Below are 18,109 nucleotides of genomic sequence, written 5' to 3'. Positions count from 1 at the left end.
TTTCCATGCTCCACAGTTGGCTACTCATTCAGACCCAAATAAAGCTGATTTCTACCTGGTTCCATATCTCATGCCAATTCAGTCAAGAATATGTGAGGTCTGACTATAAAGTAATAAAGCTGGGAGGGTTGTGTGTGCTTGGTTTATAGAATTACTTTCACTTCTTTACATATCACTGCATGATGAGATTCTAAGGGAAAAATGTAAAGACATGTTTAACACCAAAACCAACAACCCCTAAACTACAGCTACTACTGTTCCACTGGTCTGAACTACTCTAAGACAAATGGATTCAGAACACTGTGTGCCTACAGCCCAGGAATGTCATACATAGACGTACCTGAAATATTTTATAACCATAAATATGAATAACAGAGTCTTCCCAGTGAGACCCATCTAATTTCATCAGCCTTCTGAAATTACATCTTTCACTAAAGCAGCCTCGGAGCACAAAGGCAATAAGATAACATTAATTAAAATACATAAAACCATCCAGGAGTAGCAAGGAGTATGCTACCTTTTTTTTAATGGTAGAAATTGAACTAAAAATAGTAATCAATGTTTTGCCAGCTTAAAAAGCTAGGTCTTACACAGTGCCTGAAGCTGTAACTCTACCAGACCTTCTCCAAGGCAGGATAATAATTAGCATGTTATTATTCATTTGTCTGGTATGCAGCTAACTTTGCAGGGTGCCTGTGCATGCTCACTTTGCAACCGCAAGCTTCAGTTCTCTGCTACCTGTTTGCCATTAAGGAGAATCCAGGAAGTTCCAAAATACAATGTGCCATCCCTTACCGCTATGCCAACAATCAAACCATGCAAAAATGAATCCTAATGAGACCCTCATTACTATCACTGCTGAAGTTCAGCTCTCCACTCCATTTGGAAGACATTTGGGGGCTGAAAAGAGAAAACAGATTCCTGGGACATTTCAGAAGACTGGTCATTCCTGTTGATGACCTACCTGGACAAGGCAAAAGAAAAGGATCTTAAACAGGCAGGAAGATTTCCAGCTTTGGTGCCTGTGGGGACGGTAGTGCTGTTAACGATGGTGGGGAACACAGCAAGCCCTAAAAGGGTTAAAAGGTGGTGGCATCACACACAGCTGGCAGGGATGTAAACCCGAACAACCACTTTGACTCCATTAAGGCTGGACAACCAGCAATCCCATGCTTAAGAATACACCTAGAAGAAATGCATGGTACGTGTCCACCAAAAGGCATATACAAGAATATTCATGGCACCATTATTCTCAATAGCCAAAACTCGGGAAACCAACTGGCTGTCGACAGTAATGTGAATAAGTGGAAGTGCATTCACACAATGGAAGACTACACAGAGTGGAAAAGAAGGAACTACTGCAACTCACAACAACATGGGAGGTTGAGCATTACAGCACCAACATGAAAGAGCACATACTGTATGACTCCGAATATGTGAAGTCCAAACAAAGCAGGGAAAACTCAGCTACAGTGACAGAGGGGTAACGGGAGGGATACGCTATGGAAGGGGACAAGAGGAAAGCTGCAGGAAGGATGGAAATGTTCTCTATCATAATCTGGCTAATGGCTACACAGGTGCATACACATGGGAAAACTCATCCAGCTGTACATCTAAGATTTGTGTACCTCCCTATGTAGAAGCTATACCTTAATTTTTAAATTTCACGAGTAAATTAAATTCTCCTAGCCCTGCAGCTTTACAGTGATAACAAATCCCCTCCTCGAAACAACTCACTCACCACAGCTACCTGATAACAAAACAGGCCCACTTCAAAAATCAAGCGACAAAAGCATCTTAACAGACCGAAGTCCTCAGTACAAGTAAATGCACATTTATGAACATGTGTATGTAATGTACGTAACATTGAGCTTGCCCGAGGAAGTCATTACCTAAATGTTCTGGACGTGAAGAATCTGGCTCCAGATTCTTCAGGTGTAGAACTGTGGCCCTGACATAGTATGTCATCTCCTCTCTCCTACTTTCTCTAAAACCCCCCAGATGTAATTTACTGATCCCGCTTCTGTGTTAAAGGAACAGGTCTCCATATGCTAACACTGTTTACCTGTGAGCCCCAGGAAGACAGGCTGGGGTTGGCGCACTCACTTTTGTCCCCTAAGCACCTTGTACACTGCCCTAGCACAGTGCAATAAATGTGTCCTGGATTTTGAACAATTCAACACACCTTCAGTAAAATTCTTTTAAAACTTCATGGCTAGGGACTTCCCTGGTGGCGCAGTGGTTAAGAATCCGCCTGCCAATGCAGGGGACAGGGGTTTGAGCCCTGCTCCAGGAAGATCCCACACGTCACAGAGCAACTAAGCCCATGCACCACAACTACTGAGCCTGCGCTCTAGAGCTCATGAGCCACAAATACTGAGCCCACATGCCACAACTACTGAAGCCTGCACGCCTAGAGCCTGTGCTCCACAACAAGAGAAGCCACCGCGATGAGAAGCCCGCACACCGCAAGGAATAGTAGCCTCCGCTCGCCGCAACTAGAGAAAGCCCGCACGCAGCAACGAAGACCCAACACAGCCAAAAATAAAAAAATAAAAGCTTACTGGCTAAGAAATTGGATTTAAAAAACAAAAACAAAAAACTGGTAGAATTCTAGTCTCAGTTCAACTACTTCATGTATTAAAATTCCTTAATCTCAATATTCCTTTCTAGATAACCAGAATATATTTACTTAAATAATATACCTGCAAACCTTTTTCATCCACTGATTACCTTAACAGTAAAACAGGAAAAAGATGAGAAAGACCTGGGGGAAAGAATGAATGTAATTGGAACCTACTATGTGATAGGCCCTCTCTTAGGCACTTTACTTACACACATTATCACCTACAAACCTCACAACCTTTTAAGGTGGGAATTGATCTCTCCAGTCCGTAGATGAAGAAAACTGGGATGCGACTGGTCCATCATCAGTTACGTGCCAGAGCTAGGATTTGAGGTAAAGACTGAAGAACACCAAAGCCTCAGACTTTCTCCTAGACGATGATCCTCCCACTGGCATTCCTGAGCTCTCCAAATGGAAACCTGGGACTCCCCAAGGCTACTTTCATCAGCAAGCTTCACGCGTTCCTTGTGGAGGCTGCTGTTTTCTGCATCATTAATTCTTTTTTTTTTTTTTTTTAATTTATTTATTTTTTTTTATGGTTGTGTTGGGTCTTCATTTCTGTGTGAGGGCTTTCTCTAGTTGTGGCAAGCAGGGGCCACTCTTCATCGCGGTGCGCAGGCCTCTCACCATCGCGGCCTCTCCTGTTGCGGAGCACAGGCTCCAGATGCGCAGGCTCAGTAATTGTGGCTCACGGGCCCAGTTGCTCCGTGGCATGTGGGATCTTCCCAGACCAGGGTTCGAACCCGTGTCCCCTGCATTGGCAGGCAGACTCTCAACCACTGCGTCACCAGGGAAGCCCTGCATCATTAATTCTGCAGCTCTCCCAAGACCCAGCTGGGAACAGGACCACCGTTTCTGCTGTTACTGCAGCTGTCTGAAAAATATAGCACAGCCTTGGGCAGGTTGGAAGAGCCTGAGGAGGGCGGGGGAGAGACAGAGAGAGAGAGAGAACACACACATGTGTGCACACAAGCAAGAAGGTGGATGTATGCGTATGAACTCTAATAATAAGGAAGTAAAGATAAATTTTAAGTCGTCCAGAAGAGTGGCCACATTTCTTTAATATGGTCACATCAGGATCTAATACATCAGTCTTTACTTATTGGGATATTCGTATATTTGAAATATCTTGTTAAGACAAAAGTTTACAAATAGATATAGATACACAGATATCAATATGATATATAAATACACATATCTGGAAGGTTACCCAGACTATTAACTATTAACAATGCTACCTACAGGGAGCAGGAAGAAAGAATGGGGCATTTATACTTCATTCTGTATATCTTGAGAAGTAAATAAGATAAAACCTAAAGAAAAAACATAAGTTTTCAATAATTACTACAGTTTTACACAGAGGTGTGATTTATTTTTAGATTAGACCCAGCTGATCACACCTCTCCCTTGAAATACATCTTCCCTTGGCTTCTAAGACATCACACTCCTCCATCAATGCCCAGTCCTTCTCAGTCTCCTTTGCTTCTGCTTCCTCTCATCTCCCCAACCCTAACTTGTCAGTGCAACAAGTTCACTTCTCCAACTTCACTCCCTCCCTGGATGATCTTTATACTCCCAAACCTGTAACTCCAGCTCAGACCTCTCCCCTAAGCTCCAGACTCCTAGATCCAGCTGCTGGGTCCGTATCTCCAATCAATGTCTATTAAACACCTCAAGTTGCCATATTCAAAGCTGAACTCCTGATCCACCCTGTCTTTATCCATTCAGGCTGCTATAACAAAATACCATAGAGTGATGGCTTAAAAACAACAGAAATTTATTTCTCACAGTTCTGGAGGCTGGATGTCCAAGATCAAGGCACCAGCAGATCCAGTGTCTAATGAGAACCCTCTTCCAGGAAGGATACAGACTGCCAACTTCTCATATCTTCACGTGGCGGAGAGCAGAGAGGGTTAGCAAGCTCTCTCATAACTCTTATAAAGGCACTAATCCCATTCATGAGGGGTACACCCTCATGACCTTATCTAAAGGCCACACCTCCTAGTATCATCACATTAGTGGGTAAGGTTTCCAACATAGGAATTTGGTGGGGGGACACATTCAGACCATGACACTCCCTCACCAAAGCCTACTCCACGGAATCATAGTCTTCTCCATCTCAGTTCAGAGCAGCCTCATACTTCCAGCTGCTCAGACTAAAATCCTTGGAATCATCCTTGACTCCTCCCTTTCTCTCACACCCCACATTCAACCCATCAATAAATTCTACTGGCTCCAATTTGAAAATATACTAAGAATCCAGTCACTTCCACCGCTACTGGCCTTGTCCAACTCTCCATCGTCTCTCAAACCAGATTACCACAACCATCTTTGGACTGATTTCCCTGAGTCCACCCAGCACTCCTAAAATCTATTCTCATACAGCCACCGGATGACCCTTGTGAAATGTAAGTCAGACAGTTACCCCTGGCTGGGAACCCTCCAATGGCTTCACATCTTAATTGGCATTAAAGTCAAGGCTGTTCCAATGGCCCAACCAGCCCTAGAGGGATGTTTCAGCACCTTCACCCCAACTTTTCATCTCTCTGATCCCATCCACTCCTTCTCTCCTCATTGCAGCCACGCTGATACCCTCCCGCTCCTCAAACACCACTGCCTGGAACACTCCTTCCCCAAGTATGCACAGCTCAGGCCACCCTCCCTCACCTCTTTCAAGTGTTGATTCAAACACCTTCTCTGTAAAGCCTTCCCTGACTGCCCCCCATTTAAAATCACACAGAATATAAAAAACAGAATGTGTGTATATATATACATATATGTGTATAACTGAGTCACTTTGCTGTACAGCAGAGATTGGCACAGCATTGTAAATCAACTCTACTTCAATTTAAAAAATAAAATAAAATAAAATCACATCCCCTCCTTCTCACCTTCCCCTTACCGCCCCACCCCTCGGGTCTGGTTCATTTTTCTCCACAGTACTTCCTCCTTATGATATCGATTATTTATTTGATTTAGTTACTGTCTATAATCCTGACAATGGATGCAACTTCCACAAAGGCTCAGATTTTTATCTGCTGTGCTGTGTTCATTAGCATCTCACTGGCACTCAATAAATACGCTTAATGATGGGCTTCCCTGGTGGCGCAGTGGTTAAGAACCCGCCTGCCAATGCAGGAGACACGGGTTCGAGCCCTGGTCCGGGAAGATCCCACATGCCGTGGAGCAACTAAGCCTGTGCGCCACAACTACTGAAGCCCATGCACCTAGAGCCCGTGCTCTGCAACAAGAGAAGCCACAGCAATGAGAAGCCCGCGCACCGCAACGAAGAGTAGCCCCCACTCGCCACAACTAGAGAAAAGCCCACGTGCAGCAACGAAGACCCAATGCAGCCAAAAATAAATAAAACTAAATAAATAAACTTATAAAAAAAATATGCTTAGTGAGTAAACAGAACCTTTTTTCAACCACTTATTTCACCAACATTTTTTTTTCACCAACATTTTTAACAAGTTTAGTGTAAAACAATTCCATGATCATCATTATGTTGTTTCTGTCCTGAATTTTCTAATTAAACATCTCCCCAAAAATCTCACTCACCAGCCTGCCCTGTGTCCACTGCTGGCCTTACTGCCCCTGCAGTCGAGAAAGGCCTAATTTGTTTGGAAGTGGGAAGAGGCTTAGCAGGCTCTACCCCAAGTGTTAACAATTATTATCTCCAAATGTTGACATTTCTGGTGATGGTTTACTTTTTATTTTCTTTCTGCCTAAGTCTTGTCATAATGAGTACATTTGACTCTCATGATCAAAGAAAACCACAACTGGAAATGACACCCCCCTTTAAAAACTAAAAATAAAAGTAGATTGGACCACAGCTGAAATCATTCATGCATTTGCCATCACAGCTCTGAGAAGTGTAGCCAAAGAAATCCCGAGGCCACACGCCTCCTTTCACCTCTGAACACCTGCCAACTTAGCAGCACCACCAATGGGCTGCGTTCCAGGGATGGTTTTTCTAAACTTACCCTGGTTTAGAACATAGACTGATGTCACTGGGTAATTTGGAGACAATTAACAATAAACCAAACCATCTTTAAATTGATCGCTTAAAGATACAGGTGGTTCACCAGATCTAAAAACAAAACCATGTTGGCTCAATATGCTGGTTTATTTTTTTTATTTTGCCTAATCAGCAATCTGCACAAAGCTTTGTGCCAATGTCTGGCCTACTTTAATCACTTTTTCCTCTACTTAAACAATGTATTTTTTTCACCTCCTAACCCAAATGTTCAAATGGTGAAAGCTGTTTCAAGAGAGTATACGCACCCAAGGGTGCAGCATTTATCCAAGCCCACAGGAATCGCTGAACTCGATTAAGAATCTTAAGAGAACCCTCTTAGCCCTTGTCTTCTTTTAGCAAACTGAAGAGTAATAACATTAATTAGAGCCAATGCGTTTTTTAAAACACTTATTTTGGGCAAGCACTGATCTAAGGACTTCAAATTAATATGCCCATTTAATCCTCCCAAAGTCCGTTATCCCTATTTAAAAGATGAAAATACAGGGGCTTCCCTGGTGGCGCAGTGGTTGAGAATCTGCCTGCCAATGCAGGGGACACAGGTTCGAGCCCTGGTCTGGGAAGATCCCACATGCCGCGGAGCAACTAGGCCTGTGAGCCACAACTGCTGAGCCTGCGCGTCTGGAGCCTGTGCTCCACAACAAGAGAGGCCGCGATAGTGAGAGGCCCGCGCACCGCGATGAAGAGTGGCCCCCACTTGCCACAACTAGAGAAAGCCCTCGCACAGAAATGAAGACCCAACACAGCCATAAATGAATGAATGAATGAATGAATGAATGAATAAGTAAAAAAGATGAAAATACAGAGGCACAGAGAGGTCAAGAAATTAGCTTAAGGAGACACAGCAGTAAGTGGCAGAATTTGAATCCTGGCTCTAGGACCTATACTCTTGTACCACTATGAGTAACCACTGGGTGTATCTCCTGTGCATGCCATGGTGGTAATACTCCATGCCTTTGGATATACTACTCCCATTTTCCCTAATGTTCTTTCTTTCCTTTGCTGCCTAGAAAACTCCTATTCAACCTCCAAAACCCATATGTGGGAAACCTTCCCTGATACTCTGAAACCCTGAGAATTAATCATGCTCTTTCTACTTTCTACCACCATTTTCTTTGTTCATATACTATTTCATCAAAATGTAAGTGAATTAATCTTCCCTGACTTAACTATTCATTCTATGTGAAAACGAGGTGTATCAGATTCACATCTGATTTCTCCACACTTGGTAAATATCAAAAAAAAATGAATTAATTTACAAGTTTGAAACCTTTCTGGGTTTATTTAATAATATAACAACATTTATTAAGTGCTTACTATTCTAGGCACTTCATGTATTTTAACTCAGTTAATCCTTACCATAACCCTATGGACAAAAGTACAATTATTGTCACCATTTTGCAGATGTGGAGGCAGAGAATGTTAAGGATTCTGTTATCGCCCAAGGTCAAAGCTAGCAAGAACCAGAATTTGACCCCAGGCAGTTTGGCTCCACGTTCACTGACTGCGCAGTTCATAGGTCCTGTACTGGACTTCCCAAGGTCCAAGGAAAGGTCAAACCCAGTTCTTGCCCATAAAGATGCCACATGGAATCTTCTTTCTAAAGGATCTATGAGGGTTCACCATGAACACTCACTGTCTAGCATGAGGCTTGTCATTAAAAAAGAAGCTCAACAGATATTTGTTGAAGGATCAAAAATCATTTCTATATAGTTTTTAAATGACTGAATTTTTCACATGTAATAGCACCAGGCACTGGCCAAGGTATTAAACATAGATTACTTTATCTTCAAAGTGACTATGTGAGGAAGGTATTCTTTTTAGTCCTACTTTACAGATGAGGAAACTGAGGCACCACGAGTTTCAATAACTTGCCTTATAACTTGAGGTTCAAGATCACAACATTAGAATGTGAAGCCAGGATTCAAACTCAAGCAGTCTGACTCTAAAGTCTTGTCGTTTCCTGGGCCTGCTGGAACAAACACAAACTGTGTGGCTTAACCAACAGAAATGTATTCTCTTAGAGTTCTAGAGGCTTGAATTCTGACATAAAGGTGTTGGCAGGACCACGCGCCCTCCAAAGCATCTAGAAGAGGATCCTTCCTAGCCTCTTACAGCTTCTGGTAGCCCCGGTTTAACTCTAATTTCTGCCTTCGTCGTCACACAGTCATCTTTCTTCTGTGTCTGTGTATCTCTGTCTTCACGTGGCATTCTCCCAGTCTGTGTCTATGTCCAAATTTCGCTTCTGATAAGGACACCAGTTACAATGGATTAAGGGTCCACCCTACTCCAGTTTCACCTCATCTTAACTTGACATCTTCAAAGACCATTTTGTAAATAAGGTCACATTCACAAGTACCAGAGGTTAAGACTTCAAGGTATTTGGGGGGGGCGGGGGGGGTGGTGGTGCACAAGGGGAGAGACATAGTTCTAAAGGTAACAAATACCTTAAACAGAACTGACTCCAGAGATGCAGGGAAATGACTCCGTTTTTCTAGCCAGTTAATTCTCTTGATTGGTGCAAAATTTGTTAGTTCTCAAATCACTCTTTTGAATACAGAGGGTAGTGGTTAAATGTTTGAGATTCAAGGGTTAAATGTTTGAGATTCAAGGGTTAAATGTTTGAGATTCAAGCGTTTCTTTACATACAAGGTAAACAGAACACAATCGAAATGTAAACATATTTTAAGTAAATTAGAAACTTTTTTATCATAAAAAAGCAAGTATTTCCCTAGAATGGAAGCCAGTTAAAATACCAGAAAAATTCAAAGTAAAATACTTATAATCTGCTTACCTTCCCACTCTCTTAATTTCTCTCTCCATTTCTTCCATCAAGGCAATACTTTTGAATTCTGACCAATGAACAATCATCAAACAATATTCTATAATAGTGACCTATAATCATTTGATATTTTCTTTTAAAACTCTTAAGAGAAGTATCCATCTCTTTTGATTCTTTGGGGCCTACAGCTAACAGTTAAAGATTACATGCGGCCTTCAAATTTTTATTAACAAAAATTAGCCCTCAAGGAAACATGTAAATGAAGTACACAACTATGCAAGTAAACAGGTGTGTTTCAAATTTCTCCCATTGATAGCTTCCCTATACTTCCAGAGTCTAATGTCAAACTTGCGCATTAACCCTATATCAGCTGTGCTTTCTTTATCTGTTAATCATGTGAAATACCTTTACCACACACTGGAAGCCTGATTTTCTCTGTATGCTAAGGAAACAACCAGAATTTCCAAAACAGGCTAATTCAGAATTTGGCCCTTTAGGGACTTCCCTGGTGGTGCAGCGGTTAAGACACCATGCTCCCAATGCAGGGGGCCCAGGTTCGATCCCTGGTCAGGGAACTAGATCCTACATGCCGCAACTAAGAGCTCACATGCCACAACTAAAAGAGCCCGCATGCCACAATTAAAGATGCTGCATGCTGCAACTAAAGATCCCGTGTGCCACAACTAAGACCCAGCACAGCCAAATAAATAAATAATTTTTTTTTTTTTTAAAACAGATTTGGGGAAATTCTCTGGCATAAATAATTGTTAACCAACTCACTATACAGGAATTATTCTTTGAGATGGTTTTCTTAGATGACATTATTGATAACTAATTCAATGAATACATTTTATTATACTAGCATCACCTAGATGGCAAAAAGGACCACAAAGTTGCCTTAACTCATTTTAAATATCAAAATATAGCATTTAAATCAGGATGCACAGTACACCAAAGCTAGTCAAAGCAAACATCATAGGGAAAATGATATTTCCTAAAATCAAATTCTTGACCTATCTGCTTTCTTGTATTCCATCACTATTCTGACTCAAATAGAAGTGGAAGTACTAATAGGTTATTCCAAAGGATCGTTCAATTATTTTGGAAGAAACAAATGACCTATATATTTTTTTAAATAAAGTAACAGGCTTCCTGTAGAAAAAGGCCACTATTAACATGGAATAAATTAGTAAGTAAAATTCAATTTTGCTAGTACACTGCATTAAAATGCAATTTTCAGACTAATATATTTACAGAACATTTCGAGACCACCAGTTGCTCACCCCTGGCGGCCGGAGCTTATCCTCTCTAATTATACTGAGCGCATTCTCAGGACAGAATGCGCAATGATTAAAGAAATAACTGATTTTTTTCCTCAAGAAAAACATCACAACCCCAGTTACAATCCTTTGAAAGTATATATCACCCTACAGAGAGTATAGACATTTCCTTTGTTTAAAACAGCAATTAGAAAGAAATGCAAAGCAGCTACAATTACAACCAAACACAGCTTGTGTTTCTGACACGAGCTTTCTCATGCTGGTTGGTCCTTAGACTCTCTCTACTTTCCCAGCATATTTCCTGATTTTGCAATCTAGTAGCTCTTGCATCTCAGGGAAATATCAATTTAAGGGTATGTGTGTGTACTCGAGCACCTGCATTCACATTTACCGAGTGCCTTCCCCATGCCGAGTTCTGTCCTCATAATCTACGCTCAGCCCAATCCTATCACCTGCTCTAGCTGTGTGCCCTGGGACAAACTGGGTGAGCCTCAGCTTCCCCACCTGTATCTGCAGATAACTACAGCAGCTACTTCACAGGCGCACGGGGCCAAATGATCTCCACGTTAACACGTGCATAACAGTGGCTGCTGTCTCACAGGAGGTGCCCAACAAACATTAACCCTTATCACCTCTACAGGATCCTCTTCAGGTGAGAAAAAATAGGTAACTTTTGCTGATAGAGACCGATCCAGGATGAAATCCCAACCCGTACGTCTTCCAAACCTATTAAACTATAATATGAGGCATCAAAGACACTGAGGAACTGTCATCCACATTCTCTGAAGATACTTAAAGGGGAGGCGGGAGGTAACAGTCAACACCAAGACCATGTAGTTGAATATACAGCATTAAAAACCTACTACCAATTACAAATATCTCCCTGTCAGCCTTCTTTAAAAGAATTACCTGTTTAAATATTTTAATACTAAACATATGTAAGTTTTTGATCAAGGACCATCTTCCATAGCACAGTAACCAATGTGGAGTTAATCTAAAATGCCTGGTCCACCTACCAACCACTTCAACAACAGGAAATCAAGGCAGTAAATATCTTGATCACTTTATAGCACACATTTTCACATTATCACAGTAAACCCTCCCCCCCAGGTAGGTATCATTCTAGATATTTTATAGAGAGAAACTGGGGCTCAGGCAGGGCACCCACCTATACCCACCTACCCCAAGGCAGGGCCCAAACTGAAACTCAGCTCTGTCTAGATCTGAAGTCCATGCTCTCTTTAGAACCACAAATGGACAAGGCAAAAGAAGGGTGAGGCCAGCTGGTCACTTGGCTATGAGGGCACACTCAACAGAAAAGATGGGAAAGGTGTCACAGTTTTTGAGGACATCCCAATGAAGATTAATTTTTACCAAGTCACTTCATCTTCAAAGTAGAAGTCAGTAATATACATGGCCAAAAACATGACCCACATAGAGCATACCCAATTCACGATTTCAAACTTGTCTGGATCAGTGTTAGTCCTACACTAAAGAAAGCTTTTGAAAACACAGGAGTTGAGGACCAGGTTCAGGTGAGTGGCACCTGTACTCTCCCCAGCTCCTGGGGTCCTGGGAACCCTCACAATCTCAGAGCCTCAGCCCCGGGGGGAAGATTGCACAGACATCAGAACAGGCCCCAGCAGCTTCAGTCCAGTGCAAATTAACTCCTCCTTCAGGTTCCACATTGACAATAAGTCAGAAGTCCTTGGGTCACGGTACCTGTGCTGGTGAGGACACAGGACCAGTTCTCTCTCTTTTTTTGGGGGGCGGGAGGGGGTTAAACTTTTTTTTTGTGGTAAAGTATACATAACCAAATTTATCATTTTAGCCATTTTTAGGTGTAGAGTTCTGTGGAACTAAGTACATTCACAGTGTTGTGCAACCATCACCACCATCCATCTCCAGAACTTTTTCATCTTCCCCACCTGATACTCGGAACCCATTCAACAATAACTCCCCATTATAACCTCTTCCTTCCAGGCCCTGGCGACCACCTTCCACTTTGTCTCTATAAATCTGACTTCTCCAGGCACCACATATAAGGATATTCATACAATATTTGTCCTTTCGTGACTGGCTTATTTCACTAAGCGTGATGCCAGCTCTCTTTTGTTCCCAGTTAGTCTCCTTGAAGAAACACCCCTGAAATGCACATCCTTTAGATGAATTAAGAATGAATACATGAGAATTATGTTTTTCCCTTTTACTCATTGCTAAAAGGATATAGAAACACTAAGGGTGGCTGGGGAAGAAGAGAGGGAAAGCCAGCAGTCATCCTCAACATCACTGTGAAATCTCTACTTGTTTCTACTCATTCTCCCACGAACTTTTGCTTTATGCAAACAAAATGTTTAAAATCACACCACATGCAGATGTAGAGAATGACCTGAGGACACGGGGAGGGGGAAGGGTAAGCTGGGACGAAGTGAGAGAGTAGCACTGACATACATACACTACCAAATGTAAAACAGATAGCTAGTGGGAAGCAGCCGCATAGCACAGGGAGATCAGCTCGGTGCTTTGTGACCACCTAGAGGGGTGGGATAGGGAGGGTGGGAGGGAGACGCAAGAGGGAGGAGATATGGGGATATATGTTATATGTATAGCTGATTCACTTTGTTCTACAGCAGAAACTAACACACCATTGTAAAGCAATTATACCCCAATAAAGATGTTAAAAAAAAAAATCACATCACATTGGGTATCCTCCTTCTTTGACTTAACCATCTATCAAAAAGATATATCTGCAAGCATTTCAAAAGTTAGCTTTTAAGGTCAACACTAAGGAAAAGCAAATGTGATTTCATAAAAACGTGTATCCACCGAGCTCTCCTATGGAAGGAAATTGTTTTGGGCAAGATAGCACCACACTGTTTAATAGTTGGTGCTGCAGAAAGAAAGAAACACCTTTGCAAATGTTCATACAAAAATCATTTAAATGTTAAGCAAAAATGTATATAGACTCTGAATGGGGCCATCCATCCCACTATTATCTCTCTCAATGGAAAACAGCACAATAGCATCTAATGAAAATCCTGTTTTCTTTACAAGAAATAAAGATAATAATGCCACAAATCAACACTCTCCCCAGTCGTCTGTCTTTATTGGTTTTTCTTGTAAGCCACATGTTCTCAGAACAAAAGGGGGAAAAAGACAAAATTCAATACAATGCCACATCTTATTTTTGCTTTTTATTTCTACTTGCAGCTTGTAAGATATACACGTAACAGCACGATCTGGTACCAGTAAAGGAAAATGATCTAAGCTAAAATAAAACTCAAGTCAGCAGGAGATGGCTTTGATCGGGAGACCATTATACGTTAAGTAGATGGAATGCAAGACTTCCTCTATGTTAGTACAAATAACCTCAAGTCCTGGAAAAAAAGACATTTTTAGAAAACGACACTGACCCAATTGCTAAGTCTCATGAATAAGGGTGGTGAGTGTTACTTCTGTTGAGCCACTGCTCATACATTTTCTGCTCAAATCATTGCAATACGATTAATTCAAACACAGGGTTTTTTCCCCCCTGAAATTTGGGATAATAGATGGTTGAAGATATGGAGATACTGACCACAGTAATGGTATGCAACAAATCTACTGTTCACACTAAATGTACTGTCCCATTTAGGGAAAGCATCAATGCCAAGAAAAGAGTACCCTGACAAGGGGGACCCAAAAGCACAAACCATTGCAAATTCAAAGTCTAAATTCCCAGAACTAGAAGGAACCCCCAGGGACCCCCAGCCCTAATTCTCCTAGTGCTCCACACTGGCTCCTTCCCTGGGTGGAGGGTTTTGGGGGCTATTCCATCTATATCTGCAGCTTCTTTTAACCCTCTTCTCAGTTAAGTCCTACTGCATCTTTCTGGGAGTTGCCCCAAGCATAAAAAATCAGCAACACAGGATAGGGCCCTCCTCCCATCCCTGGCAACTGAACCAACGCTCTTTTACTCTGGATTATTCTATGTATACAAATATTCTTTCAAAAAGACTCATCCAGGGCTCTCCCTCAAATGAAAATTTTCAGTGAGCTCGCCCGACCTAGTCCGTTTCCTGGCCTCTGGGCCAAACTACAACCGTAAAGATGATCAGAGAATAAAACTCTTCACAAAGACAGACCTAGTCCATCAGCTCTGACCTCAGGTAGGACCAAAACTAAACACATCTCAACAGAAAAAGAATCTAAAAGCCGGTATTTTTTTAAGTTGGGCTCAAGATTCCAAAATGTCAGCAAAAACCCAGGACAGGCTTAACCAAGTCTGACCCCAAGTTTACTTTTCTCATACCTAATGCTCAGCCTTAGCAACTCCAGCTGGTCACTCCTCTCTCCCTCCTTCCACTTAGAGTCAGCTGGCCTCCAAGACAATGTCTAGATACCCAAAAGAAGATGGAATGAAGTCATAATTTGAACAATTCAAGTCAAAAACCACTCTCCATTAGCCAGCCAGATCTCTCAGGCTCGAAATGCCATTTATCTTTGGACCCAAGCCAGTGGGACTGATCAACTTATCAGGCATGAGGAAAACCAATAAAAGAAATCCCGTCCCCACTGAAGATCCTGCAGTCCTCTGCAATGATGAGAAAACACTGAAGGGTGAACAGAAGAGGGAACAGAGAAGTCTGCCTCACGTGAAACGTTCTTTCAGGGGCATGCAAAGCAGAACTTTTAGAGCTGGCTGTCCCAGGTGTGCGCCAAGAAACACCAGTTCAGAAGAGGCTGTGCAAGATGCACCCACAGGCAAATGCTGGGTTAAAGGAAGTTAACAAACTTCTTTTCAGCAGGACTTCTTAAATATGCTGATGGAGAGTAGGTATATACAATTTTCTGAACTTAATGGCAGAAACCTTTATTCACAGTATATTTCCAATCACTCAGGTCTCCAATCACTTTGAGAAACACTGCTTTAGAGGCCCTGGAAGCAAGCCTAGAGCCGAAGCCTGGATGACAGATGACCAGGCACAATAATAATGTGATATCAATCCAGTTTTCAGGACTACAGGATCATTAGGGCTCCTTAAGGGGCTTTTTTTGTTTGTGGGGGGGGGTGCATATTCCTTGAGTATCTTTTTTTTTATTAAAGTATAGTTGATTCACAATGCTGTGCTAGTTTCAGGTATACAGCAAAGTGATTCAGTTATATATATATATTCTTTTGCAGATTCTTCTCCATTATAGGTTATTACAAGATACTGAATATAGTTCCCTCTGCTATACAGTAGGTTCCTGTTGTTTATCTGTTTTATATATAGTAGTGTGTATCTGTTAACCCAAAACTCCTAACTTATCCTCCTTGCCACCAAGAGATGTTTTAAAGTGAGGCCCTCTGTACCATTCTCCTGGCCTAAAACTGCTCCTCTCCATGATCCTGACATGGCCATAACTTACTGCCACTAGGGACACAGCTTAATAGTCATGTACTAGGACCACTTGATCTAAAGGAGCCCACTAGGCACTTTGCATCACATCACCCATCTCTATTTTTTCATAGACCCTCCCACAGAGACGGCAGAGAGTGTTTTAATCATTGCCATGCCCCTCGAGCCCACTGGCACATAGTAAGTGCTTAATAAACATTTGCAGAATGAATAAGGAAATGTATTCTGGCTATCCCTCCTTCTGGCTTGGAGAAATGATTAAACATCTGGTTATACTTAATTTCAGTTCAATATGATTTATTATTTCAAATAAAGGGGCCATGCTTATGCTGTGGCTAAATTAAATGACATCTGCATTTCCTGTGAACACATATTTTCATCCTGAGCCACTATAAGAAAACGTATAAGAAATGTATTTTTGATTCATTCCAGAAACAATAATGGGTTTAAAGGTAGCCCCTCCCCTAGACTCCTCTAGAATCTGGACACAAAAACCACAAAGTTAATCGGCTCTTATGTTAACTCATACCGACCCCATTAACATCATACTATAAGCCTATATACCATCATATCTGGGGATGAACTCTCAGGAAAACTAGCTGCTGAAAATGTCCTGGGGCATATTTATCAAAGCCTCCAATGATAACATTCTTGTTCATTCACATACTCATTCTTTGACACATGTTAATCAAGCACCCAGGACTTCCAAAACACTGGGAACACAAAGATGAAGAAGCCACAGTGTTGTCCCTCAAGGGCTTACAGACTAGAAAAGGAGCCAGGGAAGTAAATGGTTACAATTCTGTGTGCTAACAAAGGTGGGATGTAAGTGGGTGTGAGGAGCTCACCATGGGAGCGAGAAGAACCAGTCACCCTGTCCTAGGTGACCATGTTCCAAGTGCAGTCCCCAGACAAGCACAATCAGCATCTCCCGGGAAATCATTAAAGTGCAAGCTTTCATCAGGCTACAGACACCACAGGCCTATGGGATCAGAAGCCCTGGGGTGGAGCCACAGTGTGTGTTTTAATGAGCCCTCAGGTCACCCTGCCACACAGTGAGGTGGGTGAAGATTAAGCTACTTCCTGAAAGGCGGAACGAAAGTCTAGCAGGTAAAGAGCCCACAGGCGGTAGGGATGGTTGCAGGCGATGGGAATAGGATAAAAGGCCAGAGAAAACTGTCACGTTGTAAATACCGTGAGGCCTGACCTCAGAGCACGAGATGCAGAGCAAGCAGGCCACGAGATGCAGAGCAAGCAGGCCACGAGGGGGTCAGATGCGGTGCCAAGGAGCTGGGCTTCCTCCTGAGGGCGGCGAGGAGCCCCTGTGGGTGGGGTGGGCGTGCCCAGGCCTGCAGATTTCAAGAGATGACCTCGGAGACCGTGTTGCGAACAAGGAGAGGCCCTGGAGAAGGAGCTGCAGCCTCCTAGGTGAGAGGCAATAGCGGTGGGAAGGAAGTGGAGGCACACTTCGGAGCTGGGAGTCAGGGGCGCCTTACGCAGCTGCAGAGACAGAGGGGCCAGGTGTGCGGTGGGATAGATGGAGCATCTCTTCTCCTGGGAAGCTTGCCTGACACACACCCCACACCCATGCAGAGCAGATGCTGATCTGGGAAGCACACATCGCATTTTACCGTAGCTAGTTCTTTAGCTCTCAGAGGCAGTGGCCATCCCGGTCAGTTTCTATGTGCATCGTTTGGAACGGCGCCCAGCACTTGGAAAGCCAAACTGATTGAATGGAGCTGGACAAGCCGAGAGGCCACTGAGAGGCCACTGCTGTCATTCAGGGGAGAGAGGACAGTGTCATGGGGAAGGCAATCAGAAACCTATATCAACTGAACTTAATTTTTCTCTAGTCTGTTGATACTATTCAAAACACTGAATGAAAACCTTTACAAGTCAATCACGTTATAAAAATTCAACAGTAAATTTGATCTGTTGTGTGGAGTCCACAAGCTCACCTTCCTGCGGAAAGTCAGAAAGGACCATGGTTTGAGCGCATTT

General features: G+C 42.6%; 1 protein-coding gene across 14 annotated transcripts in view; it reads right to left on the bottom strand.

The window, feature by feature from the left end:
* APBB2 (amyloid beta precursor protein binding family B member 2) overlaps positions 1-18,109 on the bottom strand; it is a 364,010-nt gene that overhangs the window by 337,133 nt on the left and 8,768 nt on the right. The window lies entirely within an intron of this gene.

This window comes from Balaenoptera ricei, chromosome 5, assembly GCF_028023285.1.
Source record: "Balaenoptera ricei isolate mBalRic1 chromosome 5, mBalRic1.hap2, whole genome shotgun sequence".
Taxonomy (NCBI): Eukaryota; Metazoa; Chordata; class Mammalia; order Artiodactyla; family Balaenopteridae; genus Balaenoptera; species Balaenoptera ricei.
The sequence above is the reverse complement of the archived record's forward strand: the minus strand, read 5'-3'. Positions and strand labels throughout refer to the sequence as shown.